The following is a 14,472-nucleotide window of genomic DNA, read 5'->3' as shown; positions in this document are numbered from 1 at the left end:
GGCCGGAGGAATCGAACCCGGGTCGGCCGCGTGCAAGGCAAATGCCCTACCCTCTGTGCTAAAAAGAAAGAGAAGGAAAATTAACTCCAGGTCTTGAGCCTGCCAGGCCCGCACTCCAGCCTATAGGCCAACGCCCAGGTCCCTCCTTGGAAGTTTCTTTCATTTCCCTCCTGCACTTTTCGGGAAAGTTTTCCAGGTCTTGGTTATCAGGTATTTTTATGACTTTCCTCCCATCCTACCCCATCCCTGGGTTTGCCGATTCTGCGGGCCCCATGATCTTCTCCCCAGGCTGTTGGGGGCTTTCCTTAGCACTCATGTTCTCTGTTCCCCCTACAATGGGTCTCCTAAGAGGCTTTTTCAGCTCTGGTTTGGAGCACTCGATTGACCCCTCTGGTGTGGACTATCCTCACTGTACATGTGAGGGTGATTATGCAAACGTGTCTTCTGAGTCCCTTCTCTGACTCCCTTCTCTGAGTCCCTTCTGGGTGTCCCTTCTCTGAGCCCTTTCTCTGAGTCCCTTCTCTGATTCCCCTTCTCTGAGCCCCTTCTCTGGCCCCCTTCTCTGAGTCCCATCTCTGAGTCCCATCTCTGAGTCTCTTCTCTGAGCCCCTTCTCTGAGTTCCTTCTCTGGCCCCCTTCTCTAAGTCCCTTCTATAAGTCCCTTCTCTGAGTCCCTTCTCTGAGTCCCTTCTCTGAGTCCCCTTCTCTGAGCCCTTTCTGAATCCCCTTCTCTGAGCCCTTTCTCTGAGTCCCTTTCTCTCCTGTCCAGCTGCTTTGTTAAGGGCTCACATCTGTTCCCAAATGGACAAGCTTTCATACACCAACCCACCGATTTACTTATTTATTTATTTATTTATTTATTTATTTGTTTTTTGCATCTTTATTCAAGCACTGCTATTTGCAAAGGTGCGACTGAGTTTCAGGCAGACAGTGCCCACTCCCACCCTCTGGCATGGCAGCATCCCTCCGTCCATGGGGCTGGTCCCCACCTCCCTGAACAAGCTCGGTTTCCTTTTTCAACTGAACTGTCAGAGTTTGGGTCATAGGCTATGATGGGTTTTGGTGGACTCAGTTACCCCACTTCCCTATCACCAAGTGCCTGAAGCTCCCATTTCTTCTACCTCTCACCCCCCCCACACACACTCTGACTTTACTCCCTCCCCTTTATTTGGTTTTCATAGTCCTTTATTCCAGAGCCAAGACTGGGCCGCCACTTGCTACTCTCTGCCGTCGGTTCTCTAGATCACACACAAGTGAGATCATCTGGTATTTATTCTTCTCCCTGACTTACTTAACAGGACGCCCTCCACTTCCAGCCAACAGCAAGATCCCGTCTTTGCTGATGACTGCATAATATTCCATCATGCATGCACACCACATTTCCTTAGCCACTCATCTGTCCTTTGCACCTCTTTCATTTCTGAACTGCCGAATAGTTTGTTCTGCTTTAGCATCATTTCTCAACACCTCTGTTAAAAATTAAATTCCCCTTGAGCATCTTTTCATTTGGGACTAGAAGTTCCTTCTTTCTTCGCTCCTCCTCAGAGCACTCTTTTTCTCCTGGAACAGCAGCATTTATCTGCAGAGGGCCAGTGAGTGGGCTCAGAGTAATGCAGTTCTGACATCATCTCTCTCCTCTCGGTCACTGTGTCAAAGCTCTGTCATCATTTCTTAGTGGTTCATACCAGATCACTGACATCTTCTATAGTGAATTTTGAATTCCATGTCCTGAATTCCTCTGGGAGGTTTGTATGCAGGAGCTGGCCTGGACAGTGACCTAGCACCCAGAAAACACAGAACCTCTGGTTCTTCTTGGCTCTGCACATGCAGGCTGGTGGCCTGAGGGTCCGCTGTGGCCATGGTTTTGTCCCAGGACCGTGAGCAGAAACATCCTTTGTCCACTTGCCCACCCCTGTGACCAGAAGCAGGCCTCACTCTCTGTCTTAGAGTGAGAGGACTCAGGTCGGAACCCCCAACAGGCAATAAAAATGAGCAAATGTGAGTAAGAAACGAACCTGTTAGTGTAAGTCACTGGGGTTCTGGTATTGTTCATGTCCCCTAAGAAACTCTACTATCCCGAAAGGAAACGTGGCAGCACCCAATGAAAGACTGGAATTGGGCAGCATCTGCCAAATGGTCTGAGAGGGGAATAAGAAAACCCAGCGAAGGTTCCAGAAATGGGGAGCCCCATTAAACAACAGGGTGATCTTATACAAGGGAAACTGTTGGTAAGACTTTTCCCCATTGATTCCCTTTGATCAGCAATCAAATATGATGGTTGATTTTATGTGCCAGGCTGGGGAAGCTACTCAGAGAGCAGAAGGCATGTTGGTATATGGGTCCCCCAGGCTTCAACCCCAGCACCCACAGTTCCCCTCAGCACTGCCACAGTAATGCCTCTCCACAAAAGGGAACACTTTCCTCATAATTCTTCTCCATAATTACGTGAGCCACGGCCAAAGATATAGTACAGGCACTTGTCTTGTACTCAGCTGACCGAGCTCAATCCCTGGCACCATATATGGGCCCCCAAGCACTGCCAGGAGTGATCCCTGTGCACAGAGCCAAGATTAAGTCCTGAGCACTGCCAGGTATGGCCAACCTCCCCCACACACACATAAAAAAAAGTTACGTGAGCCCATTTCTCCTATGTGATTAGATAGAGATTTGATAAATGAGCAAGAGGTACATGTAGTAGCCAGGGAGAGGGAGAGAGAGACCACTGGTTTTGTTTCTCTAATAACAACAATCTAACATGTCTGCATCTCCAGGGACCTGGAGTGTGAGTGCACACATGCTAGTGTTAGTTTCACTGGGAGCGAAGTGAAAGGAGCTGGGGAGAGAGCACCCAAATGTACAGCGAGCGATGGAAGGACGTCACTTAAGATTGTCACAAGATTGTCACGGCTGGAAGACGGACTATTTGGACTTCTTGGGGCCCAAGTCACAATTAGATAAAACTGAGTATATCTGTGAACATTTCTAGAACACGTAGGAATTACTTCTAAAATAAGAACCTGCAAGGCATAGCAATCACCCCAACCCTAAAGCTTACAAGAGACTGAGGCGTTCATTTTGAAAAAACCATGGAGGGAAGGTAGACACTGGCTTTCAGGAAATCCCCTGAACTGAAAGCATGAAGGGTACACAAGAGCAAGGAAAATAAACCACAAATTTCAGGCATTTTTTCTCCTAAGACATTGCTGCACAAGAGTTTCGTACATGGAACTGGCTATAATCAAATAAATCACAAGCTAACTACATGTTTGAGGCCTTCATATTGTCAAGAGAACTGTCAGCTTAGATGGTAACTCCAGAAAACTTGAAACGACCCCTGAGCGCCCACTGTGTGGGGGTCAGAAGTGGTCTAGAGCACCTGCCCAGGCTTAACGGCCATGATCCCAGAGACACACAAATGAACCTCAGAACCCAGCTGCTTTTGGCAAAAATGCGTCCAGATTTCAAATTAGGTTACTGGCGCTGGGCCACCCCAGGGGGGAAAAGGTGTTGTCCCTCTGCCTATTCCCCCTTACAGCTCGGTGGCCGTCATCTTCCAGAGGCATTAGACAGTCAGGTATGGGCCAGCAGTGACAAGACATGTGGGGCCTCGTGAGATGGGTGTGGAGCCAGCCCTCGTCCTCCCCTGCCCCAATGAGACCCCGAGTTGCCGTCCACGAATGGCCCCTCTGGCTACTGATTAAGTTGCTTAACGGCCATGATCCCAGAAACACACAAACAAATCTCGGAACCCAGCGACTTTTGGCAGAAATCCCTCCAGATTTAATTATTAAAATTTCAGAATTCCAAAACCATGCAGCCGCAACATCGTATACTATTCATAATCAGCAATAGAAAACAAATTGTCTAATGTTGCCTTTTCGGCAGGTCTGAGTGTTGGGGAAAAATCCCAAACAATAATTGTGGGTCTGGTATCGAAATGTTGAATGTAATCAAAGTAGAGAGAGAGTAACGTGGAAAGCATTTGCCACACAGGTTGGGGGAGGGCATGGGATGGGGGAGGATATGGGGGTTTTGGTGATGGAAAATGTGCACTGGTGAAGAGATGGGTATTTCATCATTGTATGACTGAGACTTAAACCTGAAACCTTTGTAACTGTTCTCACAGTGATTCAATAAATAAATTTATATATATATATGTATATATATGTATATATATATATATTTTAAAAGTACCTGCTTAGTTTCCAACGGAAGGTACAGGGCCTGCAGGCACCGTGAGTGAGGCCTGGGAGGGCAATGAAGGAGAAAGAACATTGGGAAAGGGAGAACCAACAGCCACAGCCCACCATAGGCACAGAAAAAGGGAACAAATATAGGAAACCGAGGCATCAAAGCACCCTGGTGGTCTTCCCCATGCCCACTGCGTGAGTCTATCCTTCCCCTTGTGAGCAAAACTGTGTACTGAATCGGCTCTGCCCTAAGATGGTGTGTGAAGAAGGAGTGTGTGGAGATGGTCGATTTTTTAAATTATATTTTAAATTAAAGTCCTGTGTGTGTGTGTGTACAAGTGTACTGTCTAATTTCAAGTTCCTGGGATGCAAGAATCCATGAATTGACATGCACGAGAAACTCTTGCCTCTTCCTTTGAGGAAGAGTCTGGTAGCAGGTGTCAGCTGGATGTCATTACCGGGTGAGAGAGCAGAGAGACCGTCCTGGCGAGAGCAGAGACATCAAGAGTCTGGAAGCTGGTGGGAAGACGCTGCCCACGGGTCTCACGATATTTTGTTTCTTCCCATCTGGACCCTGTGGTCAAATCTCACTCTCTTTCTGACTTCTATGGTACATGCAGGTCCCTGACTCGTGTGGCCAGGGAACAGAGCGTGGGGGGACATATGTCCTTCCCATGGCAGAATCCATAGGACCGTTCACTTCTCCTGCAAGATGATGACCGCAAAGAAGCAGCAGCCCCTGGAGTCCATGAGGATTGGAGCAGGAGCTGGAGAAAGCTGGAGCTCAAGGGCCTTCACACGAGAAAGCCAGCTTGTCCGGGAGGCCCACAGGTTACCTGCTCCAGGGAGGAAGAGGGGAAACAGGCTGGGTGCCCATGGCCTGCCGTGTGTTCCAGGACACTGGGCCCCACCTTCCTCCCAGGCTGCCTCACTCCGGCTGGGATGGGGAAGTCCAGCTATGTGGCACGTGACTGGTGGGGTCTGGGGAGGATCGGAAAAGCCAACTGTCCAACTGCCTCTTCTCGGCCACCAAGTGGGCTGGAGCATTCAACCCAAGACATTCCACTGTGTATCATGTGACTGCGTCTCACCTACACCACACACATTCAGACACACATTCTCACACACACTCATAGACATGCACACACACGTATATGTGCTCACACACTCACACATACACATTCACACATTCACATATATATACACATTCACACACTTACATATGTAAGTATACTTACATATACTCAGACACACATTCACACACTCTCACATATACTCATACACACAGATGCAGACACACACATTCACACACACATACACATACACTCACATAGACACATACATGCGTATCTTCAGCTTGTCTTGCTTAAAGCTGTTACAAATTTTTTAATTAAATTTTTAAGTTTTAAATGAATCACTGTGAGGTACAGTTACGGACTTAGAAACTTTCGTGCTCAGGGCTGGAGTGATAGCACAGCGGGTGGGGCGTTTGCCTTGCACTCGGCCGACCCGGGTTTGAATCCCAGCATCCCATATGGTCCCCTGAGCACCGCCAGGGGTGATTCCTGAGTGCATGAGCCAGGAGTGACCCCAGTGCATCACCGGGTGTGACCCAAAAAGAAAAAAAAAAACTTTTGTGCTCATACAATGATAGTTTCAGTCATAAATGATCGAGTACCACTCCCTCCACCAGTGCCCATTCTCCACCACCAATGTTCCCAGTATCCCTCCCATCCCCCCATCCTCCCCCCTCTGCCTCTATGGCAGACGCATTCCCTTTTATTCTCTCTCTCTCTCTCTCTCTCTCTCTCTCTCTCTCTCTCTCTCTCTCCTTTAGGGTGTTGTGGTCTGCAATGCAAGTATTGAGTGGCCATCATGTTCAGTCTGTAGTCCATTTTGGCACGCATCTCCCATCCTGAGTGGGCCCTCCAAACACCCCTTAGTTGGCTGTCCCTTCTCTATCTGAGCATGTGAGGCCGGCTCCCAAGCCGTGGAGCAGACCTCCTCCTGGTACTCATCTCTACTGTTGGGTGTTAGTCTCCCACTCTGTTACAGATGTTTTTGATATCCTGGAGAGCGGATCTTCTCAGTCTGTATTTATGGGGCCTCTAAACCTTCCCTACCACCTTAGGGGACTATGGCAGAGGGGAAGGATACCCCATTGAGCACACCAGCAAGCCACACCAAAAATCCATTCCCCTTCCTAATTCCCCTTCCAAGTTCACAGCTGTTCTTACTGCCATGGGGAAACTGGGCTAATTTATCACGCAAATTGTAAGTATTTACTGAGAAATTCACATACCATATGGAAAATACTGTCAGCAGAACAAAAAATATGAAGTCCCATTTTTAATTACAGAGTCTCTCAACCGCTTCTGTCCCGCTTCCCTCCATCCGTCCAGTCCCCCCTCTCCTCCCTCCTTCCCTCCTCCTCTTTGTTCCTCTCTCTCCCTCCATCTCTCTCCCTCCCCTTTCCTCCTTTCCCCTCTCCCTATCTCTCTCTCTCTTCTCTCTCTCTCTCTCTCTCCCTCCCTCTCTCCCTCATTTAGTTCATCAATGTAGGAAGGAATCATATCTTCAACTTATGTTTATAAACCCAACTCCACCTCGGTGACAAATAATTAATAAACAATAAAATTTTATTTAAAAAACAATAAATAGGTTAACACAGTTCATTTAAAGATTTGCTGTGTGAAAAAAATCTTAAATTCATTGTGGTATATAAAATATACCACAAATATATAAATAAATTATATGTGCACATATGGTAAAATATTAATATCCATGGCCAAGGAAATCAGGGGCTAGGAGGACTGGTTGAAGGTGGAATCAACCACAAGTGTGTGTGTGGGGTAGAGGGCAGGTAAGATAGAGAAGGGAACAGTATGGCAATCATATCTGGAAATGATGATGTTGGACAAGAACTGAGTGTTGAAAGTGAGTAAATGGGCATTTCTGTAAACTTTCAGAAATAAAAAGTAACCTGTATTGCAAACCACAATGCCCAAAAGGGGGGGTGGAGAGAGAGAGAGAGAGAGAGAGAGAGAGAGAGAGAGAGAGAGAGGAAAGCACCTGCCATAGAGACAGGCTAGGGGTGGAGAGTGGGGGTGGGGTGATGGAAGGGAAATTGGGAACTGGTGCTGGCAAATGTACACTGGTGAAATGTACACTGGGATGTATAGCCTAAAGCCTAATCGTGAACAGCTTTGTAAGGGTCTATCTCACAGTGATTTTGGTTAAAAAAATATTTTTTAAAAAACTTGTTGTGTGTATAAAGAGTTACAGATAGAAGTCACAAGGCAGGCAAATATTATCTTATAAAATTAGTATTTATTGGGACCAGTGTAATAATACAGAATGTGGGGCATTTGCCTTGTACATGGCCAATTCAGGTTCAATCCCCTGCACCCCATATGGTCCCTTGAGCCCTGCCAAAAATAATATCTGAGCACAGAGCCAGGAATAAGTACATCAGGTATGGCCCACCAAACAAAAATATATTTAAATAATATAAAATAAGTGTTCGTTGATAAAGCATTGTTCAAAATGCTCTGTGAGTTCCAAACTCAGAGCTTAATAGCAGGACATTTCTGCACTGTAACCTCCCCCAAGGCCTGCTGTAAGCCCCCCAACTACAGACCCCCTTCTGCCAAGTTCACACACACCCCAACCACTTTTCTCTTTGGATCTAGCCTGTTTGCTGCATCTAACAGTATGGTTTTGTTTGGTTCATTCATTAGTTCCGTTGCTTTACATCACATCTGAGTGAAATCAACATTTCTGTCCCCACTGATTTATTTCCCTAGTATCAGACCCTCAAGATCCATCCCCAAAAGACACCACAAATGCCCAGTTCTCACCCAGTATTTGGAGCTGAGCCTTGGTCCGCCTTGGGTATTTACCCACTCACTCATGAGCACATAGATGTTCTCTTGTCTCTTGGCTATTATAAGTCTCTGCAGCAAACCTATGGGTGTACGTAGCTTTTTGACTTAGTGTTTGTGTGTTTCTGGGGTAAACACCCAGAAGTGGAACGCCTGGATCATAGGCTATTTTATTCTTATTTTTGAGGCTCCTTCATCCTCTTCCCCACTCCCCAGTGGAGATCGGGGCTTGTCTCTCCACACACCCCCCAACATGTGCCCTGGTCTTGCTGCTGATGCTTCTCCAGGCATGCGGGAAGGCTCCCCAGTGCTTCTGGCTCATGGATCCCTGCGACTAAAGGAAGATGAGCATCTTTCCATCTGGGCAGCGTCTTTGGCAAGAAGTTTGCTGTCTCCAGACAGTCAGCGGAGGGAAGGGTAGAACATCTGACTGAACTGTTCTCCACAGTGAAAGTTCTTCCAAGCAAGACCCAGAGGCTCAGAGAGATCAAGTTCATGGCTCAGCATTCATGAGCACCCATTACTGGTGCTGGTGCACTGACACCCAAACCTAATCTTAAGAAATGATTTAGGGGCCAGAGCCCTAAACAGTAGAGTGGGTAGGGCACTTGCCTTGCTACAGCCAACCTGGGTTCGATCCCCAGCATCACATATGGTCCCTGGGGTATTACCACCAGGGGTAATACCGGAGTGTAGAGCCAGAAGTAACCCCTGAGCACTGCTGGGTATGGCCCCCCAACATTTTTTAAATGGCTTAAATTGACTAGTTGCTTAGGGATGAGTGATATGACCAGGCCTCTGTCACCAGGCCAGCCTATTCACAGGGGTCACACAGCTCTGCACAAGGCAGCCTTCAGTAACTGTGGAGGGTTGCCTGGAGGAGGTGGGCCTCCTCTAGTTCCTCTAGAAAGAGGAACTCAGGGACAAGAAGGCATAACCACCTGCCCCAGACATCTCAGCACTGGGTGCTCCACAAGAAGTACTTCTTTAAAAGATGATTAATTAATATACTTACATATTTATTTATTGGGCTGGAACAATAGCACAGGGGGTAGGTTTGCCGATCCAGGTTCAATTTCTCCGTCTGTCTCAGAGAGTCTGGCAAGCTACCGAGAGTATCCCACCCGCATGGCAGAGTCAGGCTAGCTACCCATGGCGTATTCGATATGCCAAAAACAGTAACAAGAAGTCTCACAATGGAGACGTTACTAGTGCCCGCTCGAGCAAATCAATGAACAACATGACGACAGTGCTAGAGTGCTATTTATTGATTGATTTGGGGGTTCACATCCCATGGTGCTCAAGGGCTACTCCCAGCTCAGTGCTTACAGGTTGTCCTGGCAGTACTGGGGGGACCAACAGTGCCATGAATAAAATCAGTGCTGCCAGCCTATGCTGCTCTTTCCCTCCCTCCCTCTCTCTCTCCCTCCCTCTCTCCCTTTCTCTTTTCTTCCCTCTATTTCCCTCTCCTGCTCTGTCCCTCTCTCCCTCTCTCTGTCTCTGCTTCCCTTCCCTCTCTCCCCCTCTTTCCTTCTCTCTCCCTCAATTTCCTTTCCTCTTCCTCTCCCTTTCCCTCTTCCTCTCTTTCTCTCCCTCCCTCCCCTCTCCCCTGTGTCTGTCTGTCTGTCTCTCTCATCTGTAGAAGGTGGTAAGAACTGAGCTCTCCTAGGATGCGTGAGCAGCTCTGCCTGCCAGGGCAGCCGAGCCCTTTCTCCAAAGTCCTTTAGAAATAGGGACACCCATAGCTAAGCCCCTGCACCTCAGCTCCTTCCGTCACCAACACCCGGGCCCAGATTCTGCCGTTTGGCCCTGACACTCCATGTGGGAAGGGGGAGTCTTGCTCAGACACTGCAGTGCTCTCTCCGTGCTGCCTCAATCTTGCTCTCTCTGTCTCTGTCTGTCTATCTCTCTCTGTCTCTGTCTATGTCTCTCTCTGTCTCTCCCTTCCTGTTTCTGTCCCTCCCTTGTCTCTCTTTTCCTCTCTCCTCTGTCTCTCCGGCATGACTACACAGGGGGACTCTGGGCAACCATCAGTCACAGAGTCTCCTATCTCTGCCAGGATCTGCTCCTCCACTGCTCCTGCCCTTCGCCCCAGGGAGCCCACGGTGGGCAGAAGCAGTGCAGGTCCTGGAGCCCTTTCTCCAACGTCCTTTAGAAATAAGGACACCCATATGCTAAAGGGGTTCAGTCCCAGAGGGCTTCCGAGGGCCACAGCCGAGTCTGTGGCCAGATCCAGAAGCTGAGCCCTGGCTGGCTCCAAAACACTGTCTGGCCCAGAGCGGGAGGGACAAGGGAGGGGAGCAGAGCCCCAGCACAGGCCGGTGGAGGGGAAATTAAGAGGTGAGGGAGCGGGGACTCATCCTGCTCTGCATAGGAAAAATGTGTGCAGGAAAATTTCCTGGGGAGCGTCCGAGGCTCCACACAATGCCTGCTGTCCAGCAATTGAGGCTTGAGGACCAGAAGCCACCACCACACTGCACCTGAGACCCCAGACGGGAGTTGGAGGGGTAAGTCAGAGGGGCTGGTGAGGGGTCAAGAGCCCCCAAACTCTGGTCTCCACTCTGCTGGTTACCGGGTCTCTCCTGGTGCATTGCGGGCTCTCTGCACCCACTTCCCACCGGGAGGAATCGGCATCTGTGGAGGTCGGACCCACATGCACAGAGGAGGCGGTGGGGAAGTGGGGGTCCCACCACCAGCGCCCTTCACTCTCCAGAGAGCCTCATACTGCAGGGTATGCCCGGTCTGTGGTGTGGGGTGCTGGGGTTCAGGACAGGAGACCCACAGTTAGAGGACAGAACTTTCCAGAAGCTGCACTTCCAGAACACCCCCTGGCAGCCACGTTTCCTCAGCATTCTCCTACTGATCCCCGGCCACAGATAGAAGAAAACTGAGGTGTCCAGCATCTGAGCAAGATAACAGACTTAGCAAAGCCATCGAACCCAGATGCCAGGGTCCAAAGCTCCTGTCATCTCAGAGCCAGGCAAGCAGAGAAGGTCCCTAGACTGTGTCCCTCCAAACCACAGCCACAACAAGTGCCAACCACTTCATCACATTGTCCCCAAGGATAAGAGTCGAAGTGGGAGTGGCCTGGAATACAAGTGTCCAGCCTGTCACTACAGGAGACCCTGGGCTAGCTCAGTGTTGCATGTTAGGGCCAGCTAAGGCTAGGGAAGGCTAGGGGTGCTCCTGCGACCTCTCTCTCTCTCTCTCTCTCTCTCTCTCTCTCTCTCTCTCTCTCTCTCTCTCTCTGTGTGTATGTGTGTGTGCATGTCTGTCTGTCTCTGTTGCTCCACCCCCCCTCTGTGCGTGTCTGTCTGTCTGTCTCTGTTGCTCCACCCTCTCTCTCTCTCTCTGTGTGCATGTCTGTCTGTCTGTCTCTCTTGCTCCTCTCTCTCTCTCTCTCTCTCTCTCTGTATGTGTGTGTGCATGTCTGTCTGTCTCTGTTGCTCCACCCCCCCTCTGTGCGTGTCTGTCTGTCTGTCTCTGTTGCTCCTCTCTCTCCCTCTCTCTCTCTCTCTCTCTCTCTCTCTCTCTCTCTATCTCTCTCTCTCTCTGTATGTGTGTGTGCATGTCTGTCTGTCTCTGTTGCTCCACTCCCCCTTCTGTGCGTGTCTGTCTGTCTGTCTCTGTTGCTCCACCCTCCCATGTGTGAGGTCACTTCATTTTGCCAACTAATCCCCCCAGCCCATTCTAACAGGCCCTCCCGCCCTTCGATGTATTCATGTATTCATTTAAAAGTTCTGTCTGTGCCGAAGCCGGGCTGCTCGTAATCGCTGGCGGCCAAGAGCTGTTCTGTTTTTCTGGCTGAGCGTACCAGGCAATCATCAGCTGTAATTATTTCGAGTCTTGTTACAGATGGAACTTCGAGGTTTTCAGTCTTCAGCAGAATTCATTATTCAAATGTCTGTGGAGCTGAGGTAAGGAGCAGGGGGGCAGCCTCCTGCTGAGACGGGGGCCCCGGCCAGTGGACACACACTGCCCCCGAGTCCCACATGCTCCGGCCACCCACTAACCTGAGACCCCACTTCCTTCCTGGTGCCTCTGCCACTCCAGCACCCCAACTTTCCCCGGGGAAACAGATGCGCCCCTGACGTGTTCCTTCTGCAAACCCAGAAGAAGTCCACTGGGAGCATCTTTCCTCCACAGTTGCGGTCATGGGTCTCCCCTAGACTTCCTCCAGAGAAGACTGGGCTCCCAGGAATCAGAACTCTCTGGAACACGGGGTTCCCAGGGAGACAAGAGGCTTTCCGGCCCTGGCTCCTCGGGCTTAAAAACTTGCTGTAAGCTTTGTCCCTTTCCTTCCCTCCCCCTCCCCCTCCCCCGACACACACAGACAGCACATGGGACATGGTGACTGTGAGGCGCCAACAGCACTGGGCAGAGGGACCTGGGCCCGGTGAGGAGCCATCTCCGCCCAGCAAGATGACCCCTCAGCCGCAACTCCTCTTTCATACCCACAGGATGACAGGACAGCTCCGTCTCCTCTCCCCTACCGCCACCCACCCCCACCAACCCTCAGCTCTGAGAGAGCAGCTCACAGACTCCCCCTCAGCCCGGCTCCAGCTTCACTCCCGGCCACGAGCCTGCTGATCCCATCCAGGGCACGAGTGCTGGCTCCACACATGCTTCAGGAATGTCCTCACACTCTCACACTCACACATAAACTCTCACACTCTTACACTCACACACATTCACAAGTGCACACTTGAACATTCTCATACTCTGACTCATTCACATTCACAAACTCACACTTATACACACTCATGCTCACACACTCGTATTACCACAGTCACACTCCCACTTTCATACACTCACACATTCACACTCAGTCTCACATGCCCACACTCTCATACACATATAATCTCACACACTCTCAGTCTCACACTCACTCTCATACACTCCCACCCACTCTCACATATACTCTCACACTCACACTTTCTCACACTCTCATGCACTCACGCATTAACACACACTCATACACACATTCACACAGGTAGATGCTCCATCACGCTCACATGTGTGCACACAATCACACACTCTTTCATACAAAGAGGCTACACTCTCACCTCACACTCACACCCTCCCCCATTCTCACACTCTCCTCCCATGCCCACACTTGCACTCCACTCACACTCACAGCTTCTATCTGACATGATTCTCCTTCACGCTCAGACACTCACAATTCTTCTACTTGCTTGCACACACTCACACTTTAGCACGCTCTGGCACTCACATGCATAACCCTCCCCAGCCTTCTCACACCCCCTTGCTCCTGCTGCTGCCCTCTCACCCCCACCGCCTCCTCTCTGCTCCTTCTCTCCCCGAGCCCTCACTTCCCCACACCTCTGTTGCTCCAGCCCTCACAGCTCTCTTCCCCCCCTGACTGGGGTCACACGGGGCTGAGACTGGCTGTGGGGAGCAGAGTGAGAGCAGGCCGAGGTCAGTAGGAGGGGACGCAGCAGAAGAGGCACTCAAAGGAGCAGGGAACTCCGCAGAGTGGAGCAGCCCCACTCCTGCCCCCAGCCCAAAGTCATCCCTCATGCTCTGGTCTTCAGGGCCTCCAATCTGCCTCAGCAACAGACCCCTGTCCAGTCAGCCCAGCCGAGGGACTGAGAGCCTCGGGTGTGAGCAAGCAGGCAAGGAATGCAGGGGCTGGCATCAGCTCCCCACAAGGAGCAGGCCCGAGAGGAGGCCCACAGTGCCCAGACCCAGCACACACACACACACATATGCACGCACACACACACACACACACACATGTAAACACACCATACAGGCACAAATTCACGTACACAGACATATAAACACACCACACACTCACACACTCAATGTGCATGCACACACTCATGCACACACGTGTAAACATACCACATAGGCACATACACTCACATACACACACACACACACACACACCACAAACTCCAGAAGGTCCTAAAGAGGCCCCGAGCCCTCACCACAGCCCCGGGGAGGAGCACAAGCACCCCCCTCTCTGTCTCCTCCCCGATCACATGCAGGAAGGGACCGTTTGGCAATGGGAGCACCTAGGAAAGAGCTGTGCCCCTCCCAGGGAAGGGAGCTCGTCTCTAGTGGGAATAGGGGGGGAAGCACCATGGGGGTGTTAAGCATGCGTATGTCTGTTAAATCTCTGTGATGAGCCAGAGAATCTCCCTCCCCCACCCCATCCCTGAAAATACCGTGGTACTTTTTCTTTCTGTCTGAGAGTTGGGACTCACCTACTGGAGAGCAGAACTTAAGTTCAGGTCTTGCTGAGGCCAAAATGAAAACTTCTGAGTAGCTCTAGACTGTTGGGTGAGTCTAAGCTCTTGCATGGCCCTGGACAGCTGGATGGAGCTAGACTGTTCGGCACATCAAGACCATTGGTGCACCTAGGATATTGG

The sequence above is a fragment of the Sorex araneus genome, chromosome 3 (assembly GCF_027595985.1).
Source record: "Sorex araneus isolate mSorAra2 chromosome 3, mSorAra2.pri, whole genome shotgun sequence".
Taxonomy (NCBI): domain Eukaryota; kingdom Metazoa; phylum Chordata; class Mammalia; order Eulipotyphla; family Soricidae; genus Sorex; species Sorex araneus.
The sequence above is the reverse complement of the archived record's forward strand: the minus strand, read 5'-3'. Positions refer to the sequence as shown.